The sequence below is a fragment of the Portunus trituberculatus genome, chromosome 35 (genome assembly GCF_017591435.1).
Source record: "Portunus trituberculatus isolate SZX2019 chromosome 35, ASM1759143v1, whole genome shotgun sequence".
Classification (NCBI taxonomy): domain Eukaryota; kingdom Metazoa; phylum Arthropoda; class Malacostraca; order Decapoda; family Portunidae; genus Portunus; species Portunus trituberculatus.
In genome coordinates, this window is record NC_059289.1 from 198,539 (window position 1) to 222,603 (window position 24,065).

General features: G+C 44.0%; 1 protein-coding gene across 2 annotated transcripts in view; it reads left to right on the top strand.

Moving 5' to 3' along the window:
• Window positions 1-1,158: 1,158 nt before the first annotated feature.
• The window catches only part of LOC123513166 (thymosin beta-like), a 44,531-nt gene continuing 21,624 nt past the window's right edge, over window positions 1,159-24,065 (top strand). The window contains exon 1 of one of the 2 annotated variants that reach the window (XM_045270096.1): window positions 1,159-1,279. The gene's annotated coding sequence lies outside the window, so the exon portion shown is untranslated. Of the gene's footprint in view, window positions 1,280-19,715; window positions 19,741-24,065 lie in introns of those variants that run through there. The other variant, XM_045270097.1, reaches the window with a different exon arrangement.

The window sequence follows — 24,065 nt, forward strand, 5'->3', positions numbered from 1 at the left end:
TGGGTCTTGTGTTTCAGGCCATATAAGAGAGAGAGAGAGAGAGAGAGAGAGAGAGAGAGAGAGAGAGAGAGAGAGGCAGTTGCAACAACAACTTTAACGGCAACAAAACAACTTAGAACAACAACAAACTTAAACAACAAAACGAACAATCATCTGATAGGAAGGAGTTGAGTTTCCCTTTGATTCATGTGGCGACTAGGGGCTTAGGTTACGCTCCTCCTCCTCCTCCTCCTCCTCCTCCTCCTCCTCCTCCTCCTCCTCCTCCTCCTCCTCCTCCATGTGTTGCTGGGTGGATGCTCTCTTCTTTTGTGTTGCGTGGAAGTGTTTGTTTAACTGCAGTGTTTCGTTTTCTCCTCTTTGTCTTTCTTACTATTTTTTTTTTTCTTTTAATCATCCGCGTGCCTCTGTTTGATGCTGCCTGCTTGCTCGCTTTGTGTGCATGAGAGAGAGAGAGAGAGAGAGAGAGAGAGAGAGAGAGAGAGGTTTGTGTATGAACGTGTTGTTTCCTGTGTTTTTTTTTATTCATCTTCGTCTTTTTTTTTCCCTAATTGTTTTGTCGAAACGTTTTTTATTTCCTTTATGATTCTATGACATACAGAGTTTAATTGATTTGTTTTCTTTTTCTCGCTTGTTTCCTTTCCATCTTCTCGTTTTTAGTAGTAGTAGTAGTAGTAGTAGTAGTAGTAGTAGTAGTAGTAGAAGTAGTAGTAGTGGTGGTGGTGGTGGTGGTAACAGTAGTAGTAGTAGTAGTAGTAGTAGTAGTAGGAGTAGTTGTTGTTATAATATGTATGTATGTATGTATGTATGTATGTATAAGAGAAGAATTAACCATTTCACTAAACTCAGTCGTGATTTAATGTGGAAAGTGATAACAAAAGAGAGAGGAAAAAAAATAAATAAAAGGGCGTGGTTCATGCAGTAGGAGAAGAGAAAGAGGATGAAGAGAAGGGAGAGAAGGGAGGAAGAGAGGGAGATATAGAAAAAGAAATTACTTGCATGGAGAAACGGAAGGAGGAGAGGGAGATTTGCTTGCACGAGAGAGAGAGAGAGAGAGAGAGAGAGAGAGAGAGAGAGAGAGAGAGAGAGAGAGAGAGAGAGAGAGAGAATATCCTGCCTCATCAGCCGTGACTAATCTTATCTTCCTCATTTTCCTGGTGACATCAGCAGGACTGGTCTCTGGCACCACTTGTCTTCACCTGTGTCTTCATTCCCATCTTCCCGAGAGCCATTGGGAAGCTTGAGGGCTTGTTGGGTCCTTCTGGTTGTGCTTCAGAGGACAGTGAGTATTTCTGGGACGCTTCTAAGTAGTTTTGGATGCATGTAATGACTTTTAGTGTGTTTCTTGAGTGTTTCTAGAATTAATGAATATTTTTTGGGGTGCTTTTGAAAGTTTCTTATTATTTTCAGTGTGCTCCTTGAGTGGTTCTAAAATTAGTGGGTGTTTTTAAGGTGTCTTAGAGATTAACTGGTGATTCACGTGTGTTTAACGGCTTGGTGGGTCTTCTATGGTCCTTATGATGGGTTGTGAATTGACTAATTACTGCTTGTGGCGTGTTTGTGTGGTGTTAGTATTGTGTTGACGTGGTTTCTGGTGCTTGTTAAACTCATAGGTATTTTCTTTATGCTTTTGTAGTGCGTTGTTCCCATTGATGTGAAAACGCTTGAGTGTGTGTTGCTGGCTTGTGTGCGTGCGAAAGTGCTGAGTAGACATCATTGCAACACCTGCATTAAACTTTACGAGTGTTTCATTGCATCCTGGGTGATTATGAAATGCTAGAGTGTGAGTGTGTCTTTTTGAGTTTTAGAGAGCAGCTTGAGTGCTTTTCGAGTGCTTTTAGCGTATGTAGGAGTGGCAAAAGTGCTAATTGCTTGCCTGAGTGCTATGCGTGAGGCTCTGAGTGGATTGGGGATGCTGGGAACTTCGTGGTAATGGGTGTGTGTGAGACGTCTGAGAGCTTCCTGTGCAACGTGGAGACTGTGAGATACAGAGTGGTGCTAATTTGCTGAAGGGTTTCCTGTTTGTGTGTGTGTGTGTGTGTGTGTGTGTGTGTGTGTGTGTGTGTGTGTGTGTGTGTGTGTGTGTGTGTGTGTGTGCGGTGTCTGGTTATTTGTAGCGTGCTTGAAATAAATGTTATAGTGTGTGGTCGAGTGGTATAAAATGTGCTGTTGCATGTTTGAAAAGACGTATAGCGAGACTTTTCGTTTGTTTGTATTATTTAATTATTTATTTTTCTATTCATTTTTTTTTTTTGTGTGTGTGTGTGTGTGTGGGGCGAGTGTTATTCGTTGTTGTTAATCTTCATTTTTTGATAGTATACCAAATGGAGTGTGAAAGATGAATTGAAGTGCTGCTGTTATTGGTGCTGCTTTTACCGTTTTGATTTGCTTAAGTGCTGTTGTAGATGCTTAGAAGTGCTAAGTAGTAGTGTTTTGAATCATTCTTTTTCTTACTTATCTTTATTTGCCAGTGGTATTTTAGCTGTTTATTTATCACCATCTATCTGTCTATCTGTCTATCAATTTCTGTTGTCGATCTGTTTCTCTACCTCTTTATTTACCTACCTATCTGTATGTTTCTTTATTCATTTCTTTACTCACTCATTTATGTTTTTATTTATCTACACAGTTTAAATGCGTCCAATACTTAAACATGAAAAAAAAAATCTCTTGGAGACAGACAGGCTTGGAGACAAGGATGCTGAAGTGGCCGGTAACTCATAAGTATTAAAGTAGCTTAGATGTATCAATCTTTAAGTGCCAACTAGTTTTAAGTATCACGTGAGGACAAGAGGCAGGGTGGCTGGGTGGCTGCATGGCTTACTCTGAAGTGGCCGGTTATGTGAACGTGACGCCTCAAGGTGAACGTGTTTGTAATGCCGTGTGCCTTTAGTTAATCACCAGGTGTTGTAAAAAAAAAAAAAAAAAAAAAGGTGTCCACGGTCCTTGAGAGACGTTGTTTGCCTTCAAGAGTGAGGAGATACTCAGTACACATGACTATTGTGTGTTGTGGAGAAAAGAAAGTAAATTATGAGGGTAACCTTTTGACTGTTTGGCCAAAATTAAAATGGAGGTAGGAAAAAAGTTACAAACACTCGGTAAACTTACGTAGTGTGATATACTCTGTTGTGAATATTTCTTAGCTGCTTTGTGATGTCTGTATGACAATATTAGAGAAATTGTGGACGATATTAATGAGCAAAATTTAAATGATAGTGAAAAAAGAAGTGATATATAAAATTTAAGTACTGTGAGTTATTGTTGGGGAAATCGGTGAGGTTAACCTTTCTATTGTTTGGTTATAATGATACGATATTTATTCCATGAATTCTGGACGGTATTAGTAAAGAGAACCAATAATACAGGCAGAAAAGGTTAAATATACTTGTTAAACATAAACCCTGAGCTACTGCGAGATAAAAAGGGTTAATGTTCGAGATTAACCCTTTGATTGCTTCATGATTAGATTATTAGATATTGGAGATATTTTAGTTAATCTTATGGAAAAAATTTCAACTCCATGCAGGGAAAAAGCTAGAAAGTGTCAATAAACTTCAATGCTGCTAATACTGTGAGGAAAAAGGATGTCTTGAGCAAAGTTTAAACTACAAGCAGGAAAAAAGTTAGGAGAACTCGGTAAGGTTAAATGTTGTGAGCTATGGATAACTTTGAAATTAATCTTATGACACTTATTAGAGGCTGTATACAATATTATTATGTAAAATTAATATTTTCTTTTCTTTCTGCATTCTGCGTCTTATTAAACATCTTCCTTTAGGCCCGGTTGTCTTAATTCTCTCTAAATTCAATATCTTCACCTGAATCTCCATTTCTCCTAAACAAGCAAAATACAACAGAGAAGAAAACGCTTAACAAAATAGAGCACGATACTGTGATTTTTTTTTTTTTTTTATGGATGTTGGAGGATGTCTTGAGATGTGTCCTTTGACTGATAGTGGCCACATAACACAGAGGAAATCTAGACAATATTATTGAGCGAAATTGATACTAGAAACACTTAATTAACATGAACGTTGCTTTAGTCTCTCTCTATGTGTGTGTGTGTGTGTGTGTGTGTGTGTGTGTGTGTGTGTGTGTGTGTGTGTGTGTAATCGGTGGGGGGGGGATAAATTGCAAGATTATCCTAATGTCAGCTAAATAAAAAAGGGATTAAGTAATATAGAATAAACCAAAGGAGAGAGAGAGAGAGAGAGAGAGAGAGAGAGAGAGAACACGCTAGATTATTTAAGATTACAATGTAGACGGTAAATTTCCTCAATCTCTGTACTTATCTAAACCTCTTCCCGCTACCTCGCCGCGAAGACCTCGGCAATTGCGTCCCTCTGGCGGTGGAAACCCGAAGTGCACACCCACAGACACACCGACACGTAGCGGCGAGTAATTGAAGGGTGAAATGACCTGATTGGCGATTAATTGCAGGTGGAAGCTGTTTAATTGGAGAATGAGTTAAAGGACGGATGAGTTTAATTGCTGTGGAGGGAGTAAATGAGATTTTTTGTGATTTCAGTTAGAGAATTGAATGAGAATTTTACGTTTGATGGGATGATGTTTTAGTGAAAGAGTTAAAGAATGCATCTGTTAACTTAAATTAGCATAGAGTGATAGAATGAGGAGATATTACTATTTATTTATTCATCTTTGTGTTATTTCAGTTATTTATTTGTCTATTTTTATTCTACTTACGAAATACATTGAAAATTGAACGTTTGATAGCATGATGGCTTCCAGATTTATTGAAAGGATTGGTATGTTCAGTTATCTCAGCGTGGAATGAGCAACGCTATTTCTTTATGAGTTTAGTTAAAGAATGGAATGGAAATCAGAAGTTTAAAAAGTGATAGTTTGAAAATTAACCCCTTCAGCACCATGACGCTTTTCCATATTCATTCTGGTTACTATTTGGTGATTTTATGCAACTCCAGAAACTCATGAGTGGGATTAAAATGACGAAGGCTGTGGCTATTAATCTTCTGACCTCCATAGACAATTCGTAATATCAATAAAATGGCCTAATCGTACAAGGTAAAAATGTGTCCCAGTATTGAAAGGTGTTGGTGAATGGCTTGGTTTGTGAGTTAGGAATGAGTGGATGTGTGGGGTGGATAGGTGTGGATGAGTGGAGTGGATAGGTGCGGATGTGTGGAGTAGATAGGTGTGGATGAGTGGAGTGGATAGGTGCGGATGTGTGGAGTGGATAGGTGTGGATGAGTGGAGTGGATAGGTGTGGATGTGTGGAGTGGATAGGTGTGGATGGGTGGAGTGGATAGGTGTGGATGAGTGGAGTGAGTTAGATATGAATACGTGGATGGTTTGAATTTACTTAGGTTTCCTTCTTATTTTTTTTAGAGGTATGGTTGCTGATCTCTCTCTCTCTCTCTCTCTCTCTCTCTCTCTCTCTCTCTCTCTCTCTCTCTCTCTCTCTCTCTCTCTCTCTCTCTCTCACTTGCTGTCCACGTAAAGCGAAACTCATTTAAACTGGCTCTCGTTCCTCCTCCTCCTCCTCCTCCTCCTCCTCCTCCTCCTCCTCCTCCTCCTCCTCCTCCTCCTCCTCCTCCTGCAAACTCTTCACTTTATTAGATTCACGCAACAGCTATGTGTAACCTAGTCGTAATTAAGATTGAATTTGTGAAGTGTGTGTGTGTGTGTGTGTGTGTGTGTGTGTGTGTGTGTGTGTGTGTGTGTGTGTGTGTGTGTGTGTGTGTGTGTGTGTGTGTGTGTGTGTGTTAATGTGTGTGTGTGTGTGTGTGTGTGTGTGTGTGTGAGCGTTACACACACACACACACACACACACACACACACACACACACACACACACACACACACACACACACCAATGTATCTAGTTTCTCTCTATCTCCGGTTCGACTGAGAGTAGAGGAGGAGAAAAAGGAAGAGGAGGATGAGGAGGAGGAGGAGGAGGTGGTGGGAAAGAAGAAGAAGAGGCAAAGAAATGCAAAGAAGAGGAAGAATGATAAAAAAAAAAAGAAGCAAGCAAAATAAGAAGTATAGAAGGAGGTAGATGATAAAGAGGAAGAGGAAGAGGAGGAGAGGAAGGAGGAGGATTAGGTCGAAAAAAAGTAAACATAGACTCTGAGGAGGGAAAAAAAGAAGAGGAGATAGAGGAGGAGGAGGAGGAGGAGGAGGAGGAGGAGGAGGAGGAGGAGGAGGAGCTCTTAGAAGTTCATTGCAGCCGGGACGGTGAACTCCAGCCTCTCCATTTCCGCAATTGCTTTATGGTCCAAACTACGGTCCTCCTCCTCCTCCTCCTCCTCCTCCTCCTCCTCCTCCTCCTCCTCCTCCTCCTCTTCCTCCTTCTCCTCCTCCTCCTCCTCCTCCCTCCTTCAACAGTGACTTGCTTTTATCTTCATTCATGGCTCCTTTTCATCCTCTCTTATCCTCTTCCTCTGTTTTCTTCTCCCAAACTCCTCCTCCTCCTCCCCATCTCCTCCTCCTCCCCATCTCCTCCTCCTCCTCCTCCTACTACTCCTCCTCCTCCTCCGCCATCTTCTCATGTTTCATCTCCCCTTCATCGTTCATTTGCTTATTTTCTTTCTTTTCTTAACTACTTCTCTTTCATCTTCCAACTGTGTATTTCATTCTTTACATGTATGTTACTACTGTTACTCTTCTTTATCTCTTCCCCTTTCACTATTTTCTTTTTCATATATATTATCTTGTCAACTTTGTTTGGTATGGTTATCTGGTTTTGTGTGCGAGTATTTATGTGTAGTCTCTCTCTCTCTCTCTCTCTCTCTCTCTCTCTCTCTCTCTCTCTCTCTCTCTCTCTCTCTCTCTCTCTCTGTTTTGCTGCTATATTTTATACTCTTACATTATCTGACATTTGTTTCTTGTTTTCTCAAGGATAACTTTTACGAGCGACCGTCAATTTTGGCTCCTGTGTGTGTGTGTGTGTGTGTGTGTGTGTGTGTGTGTGTGTGTGTGTGTGTGTGCCGAATACTGCCATTGGCACACACCGACACCGACACACACACACACACACACACACACACACACACACACACACACACACACACACACACACACACACACACACACACACACACACACACACACACACACACACACACACACACACACACACACACACACACACACACACACGTATGTCCGCAGTCGCCCACGCCTTTACCCACGTCTGTAGTCCTGCAGCTCTTCCCATTCTATTCCTCCTCCTCCTCCTCGAGGAGTCACAAGGGAACACGTCTCACCTCACCTTCAGAATTGTCGCGTGGGAGAATCACTTGCGTTCCAGAAAATCAATTAGGTTCGCGACTGAGAGAGAGAGAGAGAGAGAGAGAGAGAGAGAGAGAGAGAGAGAGAGAGAGAGAGAGAGATTGAAGGAGAGATTGAGAGACACCAGTGAGGCTCCTTAAGTGACTTTCTGTCCAGGCTAACGAGGTAGAGGATGGATTTCTCCTGCCCACAGAACCGCATTGCATCAAAGAAATGTTTAGAAAAATGTTCGTGGCGGGATTGGGGGGGAGGGAAAGTAAAAATCGATTATCCACGGTGCCGGAAAGTTAATAAGGAGGAAAAAACGTGTTGTTGATTAAACGCCTTTTAATTTTTGACAACTGTTCTCAATCTTATCAGCTGCTCACTAACTGGAGATTGGTGTTATCTTTCTCCTCTGCTGCTCTGCCTTGTGTGCTTCCTCTTCTTTATCTTGATCCTGCTACTTCATATCGCCGCTCCTTCCCCTTTCATTACATCATTTCCCTCCAACTCATCATCTTCGTCTTCCTCTTGTGGTTTTGCGGCGCGGAGAGGAAATTAATCAGTTAATCTTCTTTTTTACCGCAATCTCCTCTTCCTCCTCCATCTCCTCCTCCTCCTCCTCTTCCTCTTCCTCCTCCTCTTCTCTTCCTCCTCCCCACGCATGATAACGGGCAGCGGTGCAATCTTCCTCGATCGGCGGCAGGTAATGGTTGCTGATTCCACGCAGGTAGTCATGTAGTCAGTCGGCTCATTCATTCCACGCGATTTCCAGGAAGCAAACGACCGTCTCATCACGTCCTACTTCCAGCTTTACGCCCCAGGAACTCAAGGGTCATTTTTGCACCCCAGCCAAGGGTGGAGCCACGGCCAAGGGCAAGAGGGGCTTGAAGGTGCTGTAAGGAAGCGTGAAGGAGGGAGAACCAACACGTGAACTTAATATAGGAGTGAAGAGGGATGAGATTGCCTCCTCTTGGTGTCATGGTTACTAGTTGGGTCATCTCATGGAGGGGTCAGTGGAGAGGGAAGAAAGTGGTTAGCGACAAACAGGCTTAATGTGCTGGGGAATAGTGGCTGGAGTAGCGTGTCTCGGCTTGACTTCCGCCCCGGCAGGTGGTGAGAGGAATGTGGAGGTGTGTGGGTAGGCTGGGCGTGACGAGTCGGCTGCTGGCGGCTTGCACATGTTTTCCAGTGTGGGTCGTTAGCGCCGCCACACCCCGCGCCGCCCTCCTTCCCCCCACAAACCCCAAGTGACGCTAAATGACACGACACGCCTCAGTCATCTCGTGTGTGTGTGTGTGTGTGTGTGTGTGTGTGTGTACAGTCTTGTTCAGGTGAATTGTGTGGTAAAGGCGATGCAAATCCATATTACCATGACCTTCAGTATTATTAGCACCAAAAATGGTGGTGATGGTAATGATAATGATAATAGAATAATGACAGTAGCAGCAGCAGCAGCAGCAGCAGCAGCAGCAGCAGTAGTAGTGGTAGTAGTAGTAGTAGTAGTAGTAGTAGTAGTAGTAGTAGTAGTAGTAGTAGTAGTAACAAGAACATCAGCAACAACAACAATACCAGATCACAGTTATACCTTAGTAATAATCAATATGAAGTCTTCTGCACCAAGGTTACGCAGCACAAACCTTCAAGAGACGAACGGCAGGTTACAGTGTGTTAATCTTGGTGTTGTTGAGATTACAGGTGACACGTTGGGCCCACACGTGTCACAATAACAGCATCGGGTGTCACTGCACATTTATACATCACGTGCACTGAAAACTGATGTGGAATTAGGAATAAAAGCACGCGTCCATGGAGTAATAAAGGAATTTCCGTGTATAAAAAGAAAAGCGAGAAACTTTGAAATATTGAAACCATAATAGTTAAGAGAGAGAGAGAGAGAGAGAGAGAGAGAGAGAGAGAGAGAGATTAAAACGAAAAATAATACAAAACGAGAACTTAAATATTTCTTGCAAACAAAGGTAGAATTATGATCAACACACACACACACACACACACACACACACACACACACACACACACACACACACACACACACACACACACACACACACACACACACACACACACACACACACACACACATTACAGATCGTGGTTTATTGATTACAAAACATACAGAGGGGTTTTACAGTTAAGACGATTATTTTCATCTAGTTCGTGTTCTGAAGGTGTGGGGGAGAGATTGAGCTCCGTCAGGCAACACACAAGAGGAGGAAAAGGAGAGGGAGAAGGAGGAGGAGGAGGAGGAGGAGGAGGTGGTATTTGGTACAGCATGACATCATTATTATGCTTGTGGTGGTGGTGTTGTTGTAGTGGAGATGTGGTGGCTTGGTGTGTGTGTGTGTGTGTGTGTGTGTGTGTGTGATAATGGTGACGTGTTTTGTTGTTGCTGGTGTTGTTACTGCTATTACTATTATTATTATTGGTGCTGCAGCTGGTGCTATTTATATTTTTCATTGTCATCATGGTCATAACAAACTTTTGCTACCTTTTTAGAGAGAGAGAGAGAGAGAGAGAGAGAGAGAGAGAGAGTGGGGGGGAGGGTAGTGCGCAGCAACCCTCGATCTTTCATTCTGATATCTTTCCTCACTCAAGTTCAGATAAGTCAAGGTTAAGGACTTACTTCCTCGCTTTAACTAGTCTCTCTCTCTCTCTCTCTCTCTCTCTCTCTCTCTCTCTCTCTCTCTCTCTCTCTCTCTCTCTCGCTTACGTGATCCTCATTCCTCTGTGGTCTTTTCCAATCTTCTCATTACTCTTACCGTTCTCCTCCTCCTCCTCCTCCTCCTTCTCCTCATCATCATCATCATCATCATCATCATCATCATCCTTATCTTAAATCACCCTTTACTTCACCCGATGCCCTAGTTGAGAGAGAGAGAGAGAGAGAGAGAGAGAGAGAGAGAGAGAGAGAGAGAGAGAGAGAGAGAGAGAGAGAGAGAGAGAGAGAGAGAGAGAGAGAGAGAGCTGCGGATTACTTTCAGTAGTGATATAATTGGTTAATTTGTTTTCACTCCAAGTTTACGTTCATTCGTGTAAACTGTTGCTATAATTCTATCCTTGAGGTGGTCTTTAATCTTGCGGGGGTCTCTCTCTCTCTCTCTCTCTCTCTCTCTCTCTCTCTCTCTCTCTCTCTGATTGTGTAAGCTCTGAAAACGGCCTTTCCTTTGTCGTAAACACCTTTGAATATATTCGTGATAAAGTATCTTTCTTTCGCTCTCACTTGTCACGGGAGTTAGTGCGACGTGAGATGAAGTAGTCTTGTTTTTTCTTTAAGAATCGACTCTTATACTGTGTGTGTGTGTGTGTGTGTGTGTGTGTGTGTGTGTGTGTGTGTGTGTGTGTGTGTGTGTGTGTTTAGGTTCCGTATGTTTAGCGTAACGGGCACTGTTTGTGGTTTAATCTCTCTCTCTCTCTCTCTCTCTCTCTCTCTCTCTCTCTCTCTCTCTCTCTCTCTCTGTGTGTGTGTGTGTGTGTGTGTGTGTGTGTGTGTGTGTGTGTGTGTGTGTGTGTGTGTGTGTGTGTATGTGTATGTGCAATTTGCTTCCGGGTGGCTGATGTGGGTGTTGGCAGGGATCATGAGAGAGAGAGAGAGAGAGAGAGAGAGAGAGAGAGAGAGAGAGAGAGAGAGAACCTCATACCTCGTGGCTCGCTCTGAAAATGGTTCGCCAAACAAAGAAAAAAAAAAGTTATGAGAGAATTGGGTCTGTCGCCATCACCTCTACCACCTCCTTTTACCTCCTTTTCCTCCTTCTCCTCCTCCTCCTCCTCCTCCTCTTATTCCTTTGCCTTCTCCTCCACCTCCTCCTCCTCCTCCTTCACGACCAACACGAATCGTTGTAGTCGTTACATCGGAAATACCATCACTCCACCGGATGTACGAACCTCATTTCATTCCCCCAAACTCCCCCACTTCCCACTCCCACTCCTCCCCTTCCTCCCCATATGTTATACACCCTTTTAGTCCCCCACCATTCCCTTAACTGACCTCTGTGTCGTCTCCCAACTCTCTCCCCTTACCTTTGGTGTCCCCTACTGTACCCTTTTAATCCCCCTACTCGTGTGTCTCTCCTCCCTTTGCTCTCTCTCACACTATTGTATTGGAATATTCAATGAAAGATGAAATTTTAAAGGGTTGCCGGACGGAGCAGCGATGTATTGCCAAAATTTCGGAATAGGTTTGAAATTTTTCCTTTTTTTTTTTTTTATATATAGGGGTGGAGTTGCCAGGTGTGTTAGGGCGGCAGGCTGGCAGGCTGGCAGGCAGGTAGGGCGCGGGTCAGGCAGGCTACTTACCTACCTAAGGCTCGATGGTACGATTAGTGGTACTTCCGTTGTGCGCTATGTGAGAAGGCAGGCATCTGTGTGTGTGTGTCTGTCTGTCTGTCTGTCTGTCTGTCTGTCTGTCTGTCTCTCTCTCTCTCTCTCTCTCTCTCTCTCTCTCTCTCTCTCTCTCTCTCTCATGTGTGTGTGTGTGTGTGTGTGTGTGTGTGTGTGTGTGTGTGTGTGTGTGTGTGTGTGTGAGACTGACAGCTGGTGTGACATGCGCTGCAGGACAGTCTGGGAAAAACACGACGAAATAAAAAAAACTGGAGTGAATAGCGTCACTAAGTAGATGAGATAACAATGGCGTGAACTGGCAGTGACGGCGACGGTGACGGGTCTGGCGGCGGCGGCTGAGAAGGGGAAGCAGCAGCAATAGCAACAGCAGCACCATTAAGAACCGCAGTAACAGCAGCAGCAGCCCACCACTCCGTTATGGTAACAGTGCAGCGGTGGATGGGAGGAAATTAGCATGCTGACAACTGCTTCAGGAGGTTGGCGCGCCCTTCCTCACGTCCATCTGTCTCTCCATCTGCCCTTCCCACTTCTCCTTCCTTCCGTTCCTCCTCCCCTACCTCTGTTTGTTTATGTCTTCACCCATTTGTCCCGTTGCTCCTACTCCTGTCTGCTCCCCCTTTTCTCTTTCATGCGATCTACTCCCTTTATTCCCAGCTGCCTTTCACCTTTTCCACATGCCGTTTCTTCCTCCTTTTCTTTGTATCCCAGTTTTTCCCTTCTCAAGTCTCCTCATTTCCTTTTCTTTCACTGCCTTACATCTTCCGCCCTTCCTTAATTTATCTCCCCCGTTCCTATTTTTATTCTTATCTTCGCTTCTAAACGCCACCGTCTATCACGCCTTGTTTTCCTCTTCCGTCCTTCTCTCAATCTCTTTTTCATTCCTTCTCGCAGCTGTTTCCTTCCCTTTCCACCATCCCTTAGTTTCTCCCTCCCTCGCTGCCTCTATCTGCTTCCCATCACTTACCAAGTAAACACCACCTTCTGTTCGTCCCTCTCTGCCATCTTCAATCTTCCTCTCATTCTTCTCTTCTCTTCGTCATCCATCGTCACAGCTGTTCTGTGGAGTGAAGGCACCGTAATGTCTCCTCTTGTCTCTTGTGTAGCCATTTTCCTCTCCTTTTTTGCTTCTCGATAACGATGCCTAATGATTTCCTCGAATTGCCTCAAAACTTACTGTCTGCAAGGTATTTGTATTTGTTCGTCTCTTGTTCATCTTCCGGTAATGTTCAGAGAATGATAGGAAAGTGCAGAATGCGTTCTCATGTTGGGTCTGCGTTGTATGGATGTGTTGCGTGGCCATTTGGTGTGTTGATGGTAATGTTGTGTGGGTCCTTGTTGTGTTTCCTGGGAGTGTTGATTGGATTCGGTGATTCATGCTTGTTTCTCATTGGTTGGAAGCGTTTCCTCGAAGTGTTATCTGATTGGGTGGTTGTGTTGCTGTTAGGGGGAGACAAGCGCTGTAAGTAGTGATTGGAGTGTGTGTGTGTGTGTGTAGGGGGAGATTTGGGTAACAGCATTCACTATACTTGTATATAAACCATCTTGTGTTTCGAAACTCAAAATCATTGTGTGTTTAATCAATTTTTCGCTTGTGTAGACCCTTAAGAGATAGTGTATGTGGGTGGACGGAAATGGATAGGTGAATAAGTGGGTGTGTAGATGAGCTTCAGGTACAACAAAGACTCGAAGCTTCAAAGGTAAGTACTACTTCACATGGGAGTGTCTCCAAGGAGGAACATAGCAAGTCAATCTTATCGTGATAGACGCATGAGTGTTTGATGTCGTCCGCCGTAAATACCGAACTTAACTGATTGTAGGATGGAGATAGCATCTTTATCAGACACTGCCTTGGTGCGGGGCTTGGTGTGGCGGTGATGCGAGGGGTCAGACGGAACGTGAGTCACCGCCACACGAGGGCAGGACACGCCAGTATTTAGGAACGGTTTTCTCTCACCACGACTATTTTCAAAGACCACTTACATTATTAACCGGATTCTCAAGACAGTTTCTCCTTTCGATGATATATGAATTTTGATGATCCGTCATTAAAACCGTAAAAAACATCCTAAAAAACGCGCGTAGCATTAACTAGAGCCTTTTGAAATGGGGAAGGTGTTGTTTTTTTTTTTTTTTTTTTTTTTTTTTTACATTACAAGGGCACTGGCCAAGGGAAAACAGTGTTGGAAAAAAAAAATCCCGCTGGTTGCCAGGCCCTGTTTAGAGGAAAGTAGGAGAAAGAAAAACCAAAAAAATCTAAAAGGAGGGTCCAGTTAACGTAAGAGGTGTCTTGACACTCCTCTTTTGAAAGAGTTTAAGTCATAGGCAGGTGGAAATACAGACACAGGTAGAGAGTTCCAGAGTTTACCAGTGTAGGGAATGAAGGAGTGAAGATACTGGTTAACTCTTGCATTAGGAAGATGGACAGAATAGGGATGAGAAGAAGTAGAGAGTCTTGTGCAGCGAGGCCGCAGGAGGGGAAGGCATGCAGTTAGCAAGTTCAGAAGAGCAGACAGCATGAAAACAGCGGTAGAAGACAGATAAAGATGCAACATTGCGGCGGTGACTTAAAGAATCAAGACAGTCAGTTAGAGGAGAAGAGTTGATAAGACGAAAAGCTTTAGATTCCACCTTGTTTAGTAAAGCTGTGTGTGGATCCCCCAGACATGAGAGCCATACTCCATACACGGGCGGATAAGGCCCTTGTACAGAGCAAGCAGCTGGGAGGGAGAGAAAATGGACGAAGACGCCACAGGACACCTAACTTCTTGGAAGCTGATTTAGCAAGAGTAGAGATGTGAAATTTCCAGTTTAGATTTTTAGTGAAGGATAGACCGAGTGTGTTTAATGTAGAGGAGAGGGAAGTTGAGTGTTATTGAAGAAGAGAGGATAGTTGTCTGGAAGGTTATGTCGAGTAGATAGTTGTAGAAATTGAGTTTTTGAGGCATTGAACAAAACCAGGTTTTCTCTGCCCCAATCAGAAACAAGTGAAAGATCAGAAGTTAGGCGTCCTATAGCATCTCGCCTTGAGTCATTTAATTGTTGTTGGGTTGGGCGTCTGTTGAACGCTGTTGAATAATGCAAGGTGGTATCATCAGCATAGGAGTGGATAGGGCATTGAGTCAGATTTAGGAGATCATTGATGAATAATAGAAAGAGAGTGGGTGATAGGACAGAACCCTGTGGAACACCACTGTTGATAGTTTTAGGGAAGAACAGTGACCGTCTACTACAGCAGCAATAGAACGATCGGAAAGGAAACTGGAGATGAAGGTACAGAGAGAAGGATAGAATCCGTAGGAGGGTAGTTTAGAAATTAAAGATTTGTGCCAGACTCTATCGAAGGCTTTCGATATGTCAAGGCCGACAGCAAAGGTTTCACCGAAGTCCCTAAAAGAGGATGACCAAGATTCAGTTAGGAAAGTAAGAAGATCACCAGTAGATCTGCCTTTACGGAAACCATACTGGCAATCAGAGAGAAGGTTGTGAGCTGATAGATGCCTCATTATCTTCCTATTAAGGATAGACTCAAAGGCTTTAGAAAGGCAGGAAATCAAAGCTATAGGGCGGTAGTTAGAAGGATTGGAGTGGTCACCTTTTTAGGGACAGGTTGAATGTGAGCAAACTTCCAGCAAGAAGGATAAATAGAAGTAGAGAGACACAGATGAAAGAGTTTGACCAGGCAGTGAGCGAGTTCGGAAGCACAGTTTTGAGAACAACAGGAGGGACTCCATCCGGACCGTAAGCCTTCCGAGAATCAAGGCCAGAGAGGGCCAGGAAAACGTCTTTATAAAGAATTTTAATTTTAGGGATGAAGTAGTCAGAGGGTGGAGGAGTAGGAGGAATATGCCCAGAATCATCCAAAGTTGAGTTGGTAGCAAAGGTTTGAGCGAAGAGTTCAGCTTTAGAAAAGAAGAGACAGCTGTAGAGCCATCTGGATGAAGTAAAGGAGGGAAAGACGAAGAAGTAAAGTTGTTAGAGATATTATTGGCTAGATGCCAGAAATCTCGAGAGGAGTTAGAATTGGAAAGACTTTGACATTTTCTATTGATGAAAGAGTTTTTAGTAAGTTGGAGAATAGATTTGGCATGATTACGGGCAGAAATATATAGGGCATGAGTTTCAGCAGTTGGATGGCTACGGAACCGTTTGTGAGCCGCCTCTCTATCATTGACAGCACGAGAACAAGCAGAGTTAAACCAAGGCTTTTTAGCTTTAGGGTTAGAGAAAGTATGAGGAATGTATAGCTCCATGCCAGAGATAATCACCTCTGTTATGCGCTCGGCACAAAGAGAAGGATCTCTGACATGAAAACAATAATCATCCCAAGGAAATCAGAATAGTACTGCCTTAGTTCCTCCCACTTAGCAGAGTTAAAATGCCAGAAGCACCTCCGCTTAGGCGGGTCCTGAGGCTGCACTGGAGTGATAGAACAGGTAACGGAAATTAGATTGTGGTCGGAGGAGCCCAACGGAGAGGAAAGTTTAACAGAGTAAGCAGAAGGGTTGGAGGTTAGGAAAAGATCAAGAATGTTGGGCGTGTCTCCAAGGCGGTCAGGAATACGGGTAGGGAACTGCACTAGCTGCTCTAGGTCATGAAGGATAGCAAAGTTGAAGGTTTGTTCACCAGGTTGGTCAGTGAAAGAAGATGAAAGCCAAAGCTGGTGGTGAACATTGAAATCCCTAAAATGGAGATCTCAGCAAAAGGAAAGTGAGATAAGATGTGCTCCACCTTGGAAGTCAAATAGTCAAAGAATTTTACATAGTCAGAGGAATTAGGTGAGAGGTATACAGCACAGATGAATTTAGTTAGAGAGTGACATTGAAGTCTTAGCCAGATGGTAGAAAATTCTGAAGATTCAAGATTGTGGGCACGAGAGCAAGTGGTGTCGTTACGCACGTATGCGCAACATCCAGCTTTGGATTGAAAATGAGGATAGAGCAAGTAGGAGGGAACAGAAAAGGGCTGCTGTCAGTAGTCACAGACAACTGTGTTTCGGTTAGGAAGAGAAGATGAGGTTTAGTAGAGGAGAGGTGGTGTTCCACAGATTGAAAATTAGAACGAAGGCCACGAATGTTGCAGAAATTGATAGTGAAAGTATTAGATGAAGTGTCAAGACACCCAAGGTCGACAGCAGAGGGCAGTCCGACCTGGGGACATTTATGGTCCCTCCCAGAGGGGACTCCGAGGCAGGGCGTGGTGAAGCCATTATTAAATTTTTGATTTGAAGAGAGTGTAAAAGTGTAAGGTGTTGTAGTGTAGTGTAGGAAGTAGTAGAAGTTGTCTTTAGAGGGCAGGCTGCAGCTGCTCAATTGTATAAATGAGACCACAAAGGGAACCGGGAAGAGAGGACACGGGGAATCACTCAGTCTGCAGCACTGCCTACATCCCCGTAAGTACCTCTCCTGGAGTATTCCACCGGGCGGCAGGTGACTACTGCCTACTCCATAAAACTACAGAAGTGTTTCAAGGAAGACCACCACTACCACCACCACCACGACGTCACCAGGCAGCCGTGAAAGAATGTACGTAGTTGAATGGAAAAGCAACACAAAGAACCTTACGCAACGACACAGCTTGGCAATTAGGGAACAGAGTAAGAATGGATAGAATAATGGAGTTCCAAAGTGGGCTACATGTGACATCACGGCGCTAATCATCGTAACTACGTAATTGGCTGGTTTTGATCACATGGCTGGCGTGTCTTGGTGGTGACGTCAGCTCACATGCCGCGCCGAGTCACAAGGGGCATGGCAAGGTTGAGGACACTCCCCCTGCTGCTAAGGAGAAGGATGTATAGAGGAACTCGCTCAGATGGAATTTGTACTTTACTTGATAATTTCAGTCTTATGGGGTCATTTTTCAACGGGTTTCTGTGTGAGTTTATTACTATGTAAGTTTCACACGGCTCAGGTTGTTATATCTATATGGTGATTAATTGACGGAAATTTTATACATGGAATGTTCTCTGGAGAGGGAAAAAATATTCGTTGAGAACTTACGGTGTACGATAATATTTTTTTTCTTTAATTTTTTACTGTATATCATCAAATTCATTTTGTATAGTTTCTTGTATATTATATGTAACGTGTAACATATCTTATAAAACCGTGTACCTCCATGCATATATCCCTGTATCTCTCCATGGTACCTTGAATAAGTGTATTTCCTTTGCATAGTTCTCGGTATAACTAATCCCAATAAATAGCATATCTCTTACAGTTCAATGCCACGAACTCGCTAATCACTCTTATCACTGGCAGGGACGTGAGGTGTTGTGCTTGCATTTCCCTCCCTCTGCCTGTCTTCCCGAACCCGGAACACCGAAAAAAAAAGAACACGAACAACACATTATCATCAAACGGGGATATTTTTTGCTCCTGGGTACAATATTATTTTTCCCTCTCATTACCTTGCACAAGCGCGACTAAAGGTGAGGTAGGTGTGTGAATTTTTTTTTTTTTTTGAGCAGCAGAGAGAGAGAGAGAGAGAGAGAGAGAGAGAGAGAGAGAGAGAGAGAGAGAGAGAGAGAGAGAGAGCAAACAGTTGCGTGGAATAGACTTGAACGTATGAACTATTTCCTTTTACATCAAGAGTTTTAACATGTTACTGTTAAAAAACCGCAATAAATAAAAGGCTACATCTATCCAACTGAACAATGGAGGAGGCACTTGACAGCAACAACAACACTACCAACAACAACATAAAACCTCGATTGATTTCACAGCAAGACAATAGCACAGCCACCACCACCACTACCACCACCATCACCACCGCCAGCATAACAGCACAACACGCAAAAAACACGACGGCAGGAATGCAGCTCATGAGAGAGAGAGAGAGAGAGAGAGAGAGAGAGAGAGAGAGAGAGAGAGAGAGAGAGAGAGAGAGAGAGAGAGAGAGAGAGAGAGAGAGAGAGAGAGAGAGAGCGTAACATCAAACTAATGAAAGAAAAGTACATTTGTTTGGATTTTGTTATATGGAGAAATAAGGACAAAGAAGATTTTTTTTTTTTGTGTGTGTGTGGGGGGGGTGGGGGGTGGTAGGGGAGAGGTGGCAGGTCCTTGTGCATCACAGCCGCGTTATCGGTTGCCATGTTGTTGCTGCTGCTGCTGCATTTGAGGTTGATCCTGCTGTTATTGTTGTTGCTGTTCTTGTTTCTGACATCGGTGTTCTTGATGTTGCTGTTGTTAGTATTTTTGTGTTTGCTGTTGTTGTTGTTGTTGTTGTTGTTATTGTTGCTGTTGTTGTTGCTGCTGCTGTTTCACTAATAATACAAACTCGTTAAAAGTAAATCAAAGTCATTCACTTGAAAAAAAGCTCGGAAAAAAAAGTTTGATGATTAATGGGGGAAAAAACGTATGTGTCTATTTGCCAGGCAGTTTATTTATAGTTGACGTAATGCCTTTTACTACTACTACTACAACTACTACTTCTGTAAATAGCGCGATGCACACAACCCTTCACAGCAACACCACACACACAACACCCAACACCCTGAACCCTCCTTGCAGAACACCCAACAGCGTAATTTAACACTAATTCTATACGGACAAGTACGACCACGAATATGGACGCAGCCACGAACAGCATGCAATGAGAAACACAAAGAAACGGACGAGAAGAAAGATAGAGAGGAAAGGAGGTTGAATTACACTGTCACCACCACCACCACCACCACCACCACTATCACTACTAGCACCACCACCACTACCACCATCCCCAGAGTACATTTCATCACCGCCACCACCATTACCAGAATGGAAATCAAGCACCGGTTCCTAGAAGCTCACACACACACACACACACACACACACACACACACACACACACACACACACATGCACGCAGACAACACCTAGACAGCACATGAACAGAGAGAGAGAGAGAGAGAGAGAGAGAGAGAGAGAGAGAGAGAAACCCCTCCCCTAGCATGGTTCGCCTCGACTTAAAGCTTATGAACCTAACCCAGCAAACCTTCTCCTCCTCCTCCACCTCCTGCTGCTGCTACTACTACTGCTGTGCTGTCGTTAGGCCACCAGCCCTCAGGTATTGGTCTCAGGCTGCATTTAGGGGAATAGGTCCTCTGACCACACACAGCAACTACGTCTCAGGTCCTCGTCCCACGGCGTGAGTTTCCTCTACGTGTTTTTATCGATCGCTCTTCGGTGGTGGTGGTGGTGTGTAATAGACAAAGGAAGTTATACATTCATTATTTTATGCCTATTTTAGTACTGAAATGTGAATACTATTATTAATACTAATAATGATAATAATAATGATAATAATAATAATGATAATAATAATAATAATAATAGTAACAGTAATGCAATACAGTTACTCGCATTGTGATCGCTATTTGGTAATTGCCTTCATCACCTTTAATTAACGTTACTGAACTACCATTAGTGCTGCAATGGCCCTTTACCGCTATTCTCTCTCTCTCTCTCTCTCTCTCTCTCTCTCTCTCTCTCTCTCTCTCTCTCTCTCTCTCTCTCTCTCTCTCTCATATTTGCTCTCATTTTTTACGTCACTGACAACTCTTTCAACACACCCACACTGACACACACACACACACACACACACATACCTCGTCAGGTGATATTTGTACCAGCATCTCTCGTCCTTACAAACCTACAAGCGATTTCCTGCTTCATCCAATCATCTCGAAACATTGCAATGGTGTTTTTGTTGTGCCTCGAATTGGAGTACGTGTCCCAAGGGTTTAACGGGAAGAGGTGGGCTGTTGTGTGTGTCTGGTGGGTTGTAGGTGGGTCGTGGGTGGGTTGTGGGCGGCATATCACACTTGCGGTGGAGTGGTGGAGTGGTGGGGAGGGAGTAAGAGTGCCAAGTAGAAAGATGGGTGCCAAAGTGATGCATTGGGAACAGGTTTGTCACGGGTTGGGGAGAGAAAGGCGGCTGCTGCTGCTGCTGCCACCCTAGCTGTGCCTATATAGAAGACAGGGTGCCAGGGTGCCAGGAAAGGGGTTATATTGATCGGACAGTGCCAGGTGGTATTGTAGTGAAGGGACTGAAGGGAAGGGACCATTTAGAGGACACAAACTAATGAAAAAAGACTTGTTTCAATGGCCACCTATCATAACAAAGACGTGATGACAAGACAAGACTGGGATATTTATGTCTGTAGTTGTCATTTAGTTAAGTTTGGGCAGTGACAGGAAAGAGGAGCAGGGGAAGAGGCGGACGCGGGTGCCAGTGAGGGCCAGGGATTTCCGCTGAAACAAGGGAATTACTCAGAAGTATTCACAGCCCCAACATACACCATAGGGATTTGGCGCCACCTCCCCCAGTGACTAAACATTTCCCTCCACCCACGTCACTCACACCAACCACGTACTCACCCATTCCCCCCCTCCACATACTCCCTTTCCACCCCCACGCTTACTCCCCACTTCAAGTTACCATTGTAGTACGTATCCCCCTTTGCTCCTCCTCTAGTCGTCCTCCACTCTGTTGGTGTCCTACTTTCCCTCCTCCTATTCGTCCTCCTCATCGTCTCCATCCTTCTCCATTCTATTCTCATCCTCATTGTCTTCCTTTATAACCAAAACCAGTCCTGTCATGACTCCACCCACCCACCTACCTACACACACACACACACACACACACACACACACACACACACACACACACACACACACTTATTCAATGTTAAATTTGCTCGTGAAACAAAACTTGGACCATAGACTTGTTGCTAATTGAGAAAAAAAAAAACCTAGTTATGTGAATCATTAATTGGCGATCATTTGTGATAAAACCAATGCCACATCCAGATTAGCCACACCAATTAGATCAAACTAGGGATCAGTAATGGTAGTAATTTTGACGTGTGTTTAAGTTATGTGATAGTACAATGAACAGTGAGATATTTTGTTGATAGAATGAAGAAATTATTGGTATCTGATCGGTGTGTGTGTGTGTGTGTGTGTGTGTGTGTGTGTGTGTGTGTGTGTGTGTGTGTGATTCATGTGTTTAAACGTGATCTTGCGTATCTATGTTTATATCTGTGTGTGTGTGTGTGTGTGTGTGTGTGTGTGTGTGTGTGTGTGTGTGTGTGTGTGTGTGTGTGTGTGTGTGTAGATCTATCGGTTCGCCTCTGATTTTTCCTCACGGTTTTTCCTTCATCTGTTCTCGTTTTCCATCCTTTTCCTTATCTTTTCCTCCATTTTCCTTTCCTTATCGCTGCCTCCTTTCTTCATCCTTTCATCCTTCTCAGAGACGATTATGAAACGCCCACAGTGAAAAGTCTCTCTCTCTCTCTCTCTCTCTCTCTCTCTCTCTCTCTCTCTCTCTCTCTCTCTCTCTCTCTCTCTCTCTCTCTCTCTCTCTCTCTCTCTCTCTCTCTATATATATATATATATATATATATATATATATATATATATATATATATATATATATATATATATATATATATATATAATGATAATGAGAGAGAAGTTGCGGTGGATTTCAAGATAATAATAGGATAAATATAAGTTGAGTATCGTTTTCTTTTTGGCTTCATAGAAAACAGGAATGCGTTGTTTGTCATGACGTCATACGAAGCTGACCCGTGATTGGTGGACACGAAGTAGAAAGTATCAGTTGTGTTTTCTTAATATCCAAATTGCTCTCTCTCTCTCTCTCTCTCTCTCTCTCTCTCTCTCTCTCTCTCTCTCTCTCTCTCTCTCTGTGTGTGTGTGTGTGTGTGTGTGTGTGTGTGTGTGTGTGTGGAATGTAGGATGAAAGAGTGGGTGAGTTTTAGATAGTGGTAAAGAGGTGATTTGCTATTAAAAGATTTCTCTCTCTCTCTCTCTCTCTCTCTCTCTCTCTCTCTCTCTCTCTCTCTCTCTCTCTCTCTCTCTCTCTCTCTCTCTCTCTCTCTCTCTCTCTCTCTCTCTTCTTACCACGCCCTCCCTTTCTTCTCCCTCTCTTCTCTCCTTTCCCTCCCTTCTCTCCCTGCTCTCCCTCCCAACGTGAAGTAGTAGTCCCGTTACGGTCACGGTGGTTACTCTTCCTCCCTCCCTTCCTCCCTCACTTCCTTCCTCCCTCCCTCTCTCTCATTTTTCCTCCCTCCATACCTCCCCACGTCACATCCCCTATCATCGCCCGTCTCTGTAACAGCTGATGAATCCTCCTACAAGCCATCTGGTAGAGAGAGAGAGAGAGAGAGAGAGAGAGAGAGAGAGAGAGAGAGAGAGAGAGAGAGAGAGAGAGAGAGAGAGAGAGCCGGTTCGTGATTCAGTTCAGGTGGTGTTGCTCTCCCACTCACCTGGCACTTAACACCTGGCAACCTCTCTCTCTCTCTCTCTCTCTCTCTCTCTCTGGATATATGTATGTAACAATTTATTTTCTCCCATATTCTCTCTCTCTCTCTCTCTCTCTCTCTCTCTCTCTCTCTCTCTCTCTCTCTCTCTCTCTCTCTCTCTCTCTCAAAGGTTGCTCATATCAGAGAGAGAGAGAGAGAGAGAGAGAGAGAGTCAGTCAGTCAGTTAGTCCCGGGGTATTGACCCAGTCCGGCGAACCCTCGTGACTCACTGCTCTGGTCCCTGACTCACCCAAAAGCACCCGGCCGACTCACGCCAGCCCCAGACGATGTAGCGGTGAGTCAGAGGCAGGAAGCGTGAGTTGGTGAGGCAGGGAAGCTAGGCGGGCAGGTGTAGGAGTGATGGAAGCCGCAGGTGTCGATATGAGTCAAGCAGATCTGATGGAGGAGGAGGAGGAGGAGGAGGAGGAGGAGGTAGTTGTGGTGGTGGTGATGGTGGTGGTGCTTGGGAAAGATGTGTGTGTGTGTGTGTGTGTGTGTGTGTGTGTGTGTGTGTGTGTGTGTTAGAGGAGTACGTGAGGGAGGAAAGTGCTGGGGGATGATGATGTGAAGAGAGAGAGAGAGAGAGAGAGAGAGAGAGAGAGTCAGCTGGGTGGTGCTATTCAGGGAGGAGACGTATGTGTGTACGTATGAATATACCCACCCACCCACCACCCTCGCGCGCATACACACACACACACACACACACACACACACACACACACACACACAGAGCGTTGATTACCACTGCCATCTTACACACACACACACACACACACACACACACACACGATAACTATATCCTCTACCATAGATACTACTACTACTACTACTACTACTACTACTACTACTACTACTACTACTACTACTACTACTACTACTACTACTACTGGAGTTATTTTCTTGTGACCACTCGTAAAATAATCCCTTACGTCACCCATATTACGCCTGACTTGAATGTTGGAAGACTATGGGGATTAGATAAACTAGAGAGAGAGAGAGAGAGAGAGAGAGAGAGAGAGAGAGAGAGAGAGAGAGAGAGAGAGAGAGAGAGAGAGTAGATGCTGCTGTAACTGAGTGCTTGCCATCTAACATGTTGACGTTATCAGAAAGTGAGAGAGAGAGAGAGAGAGAGAGAGAGAGAGAG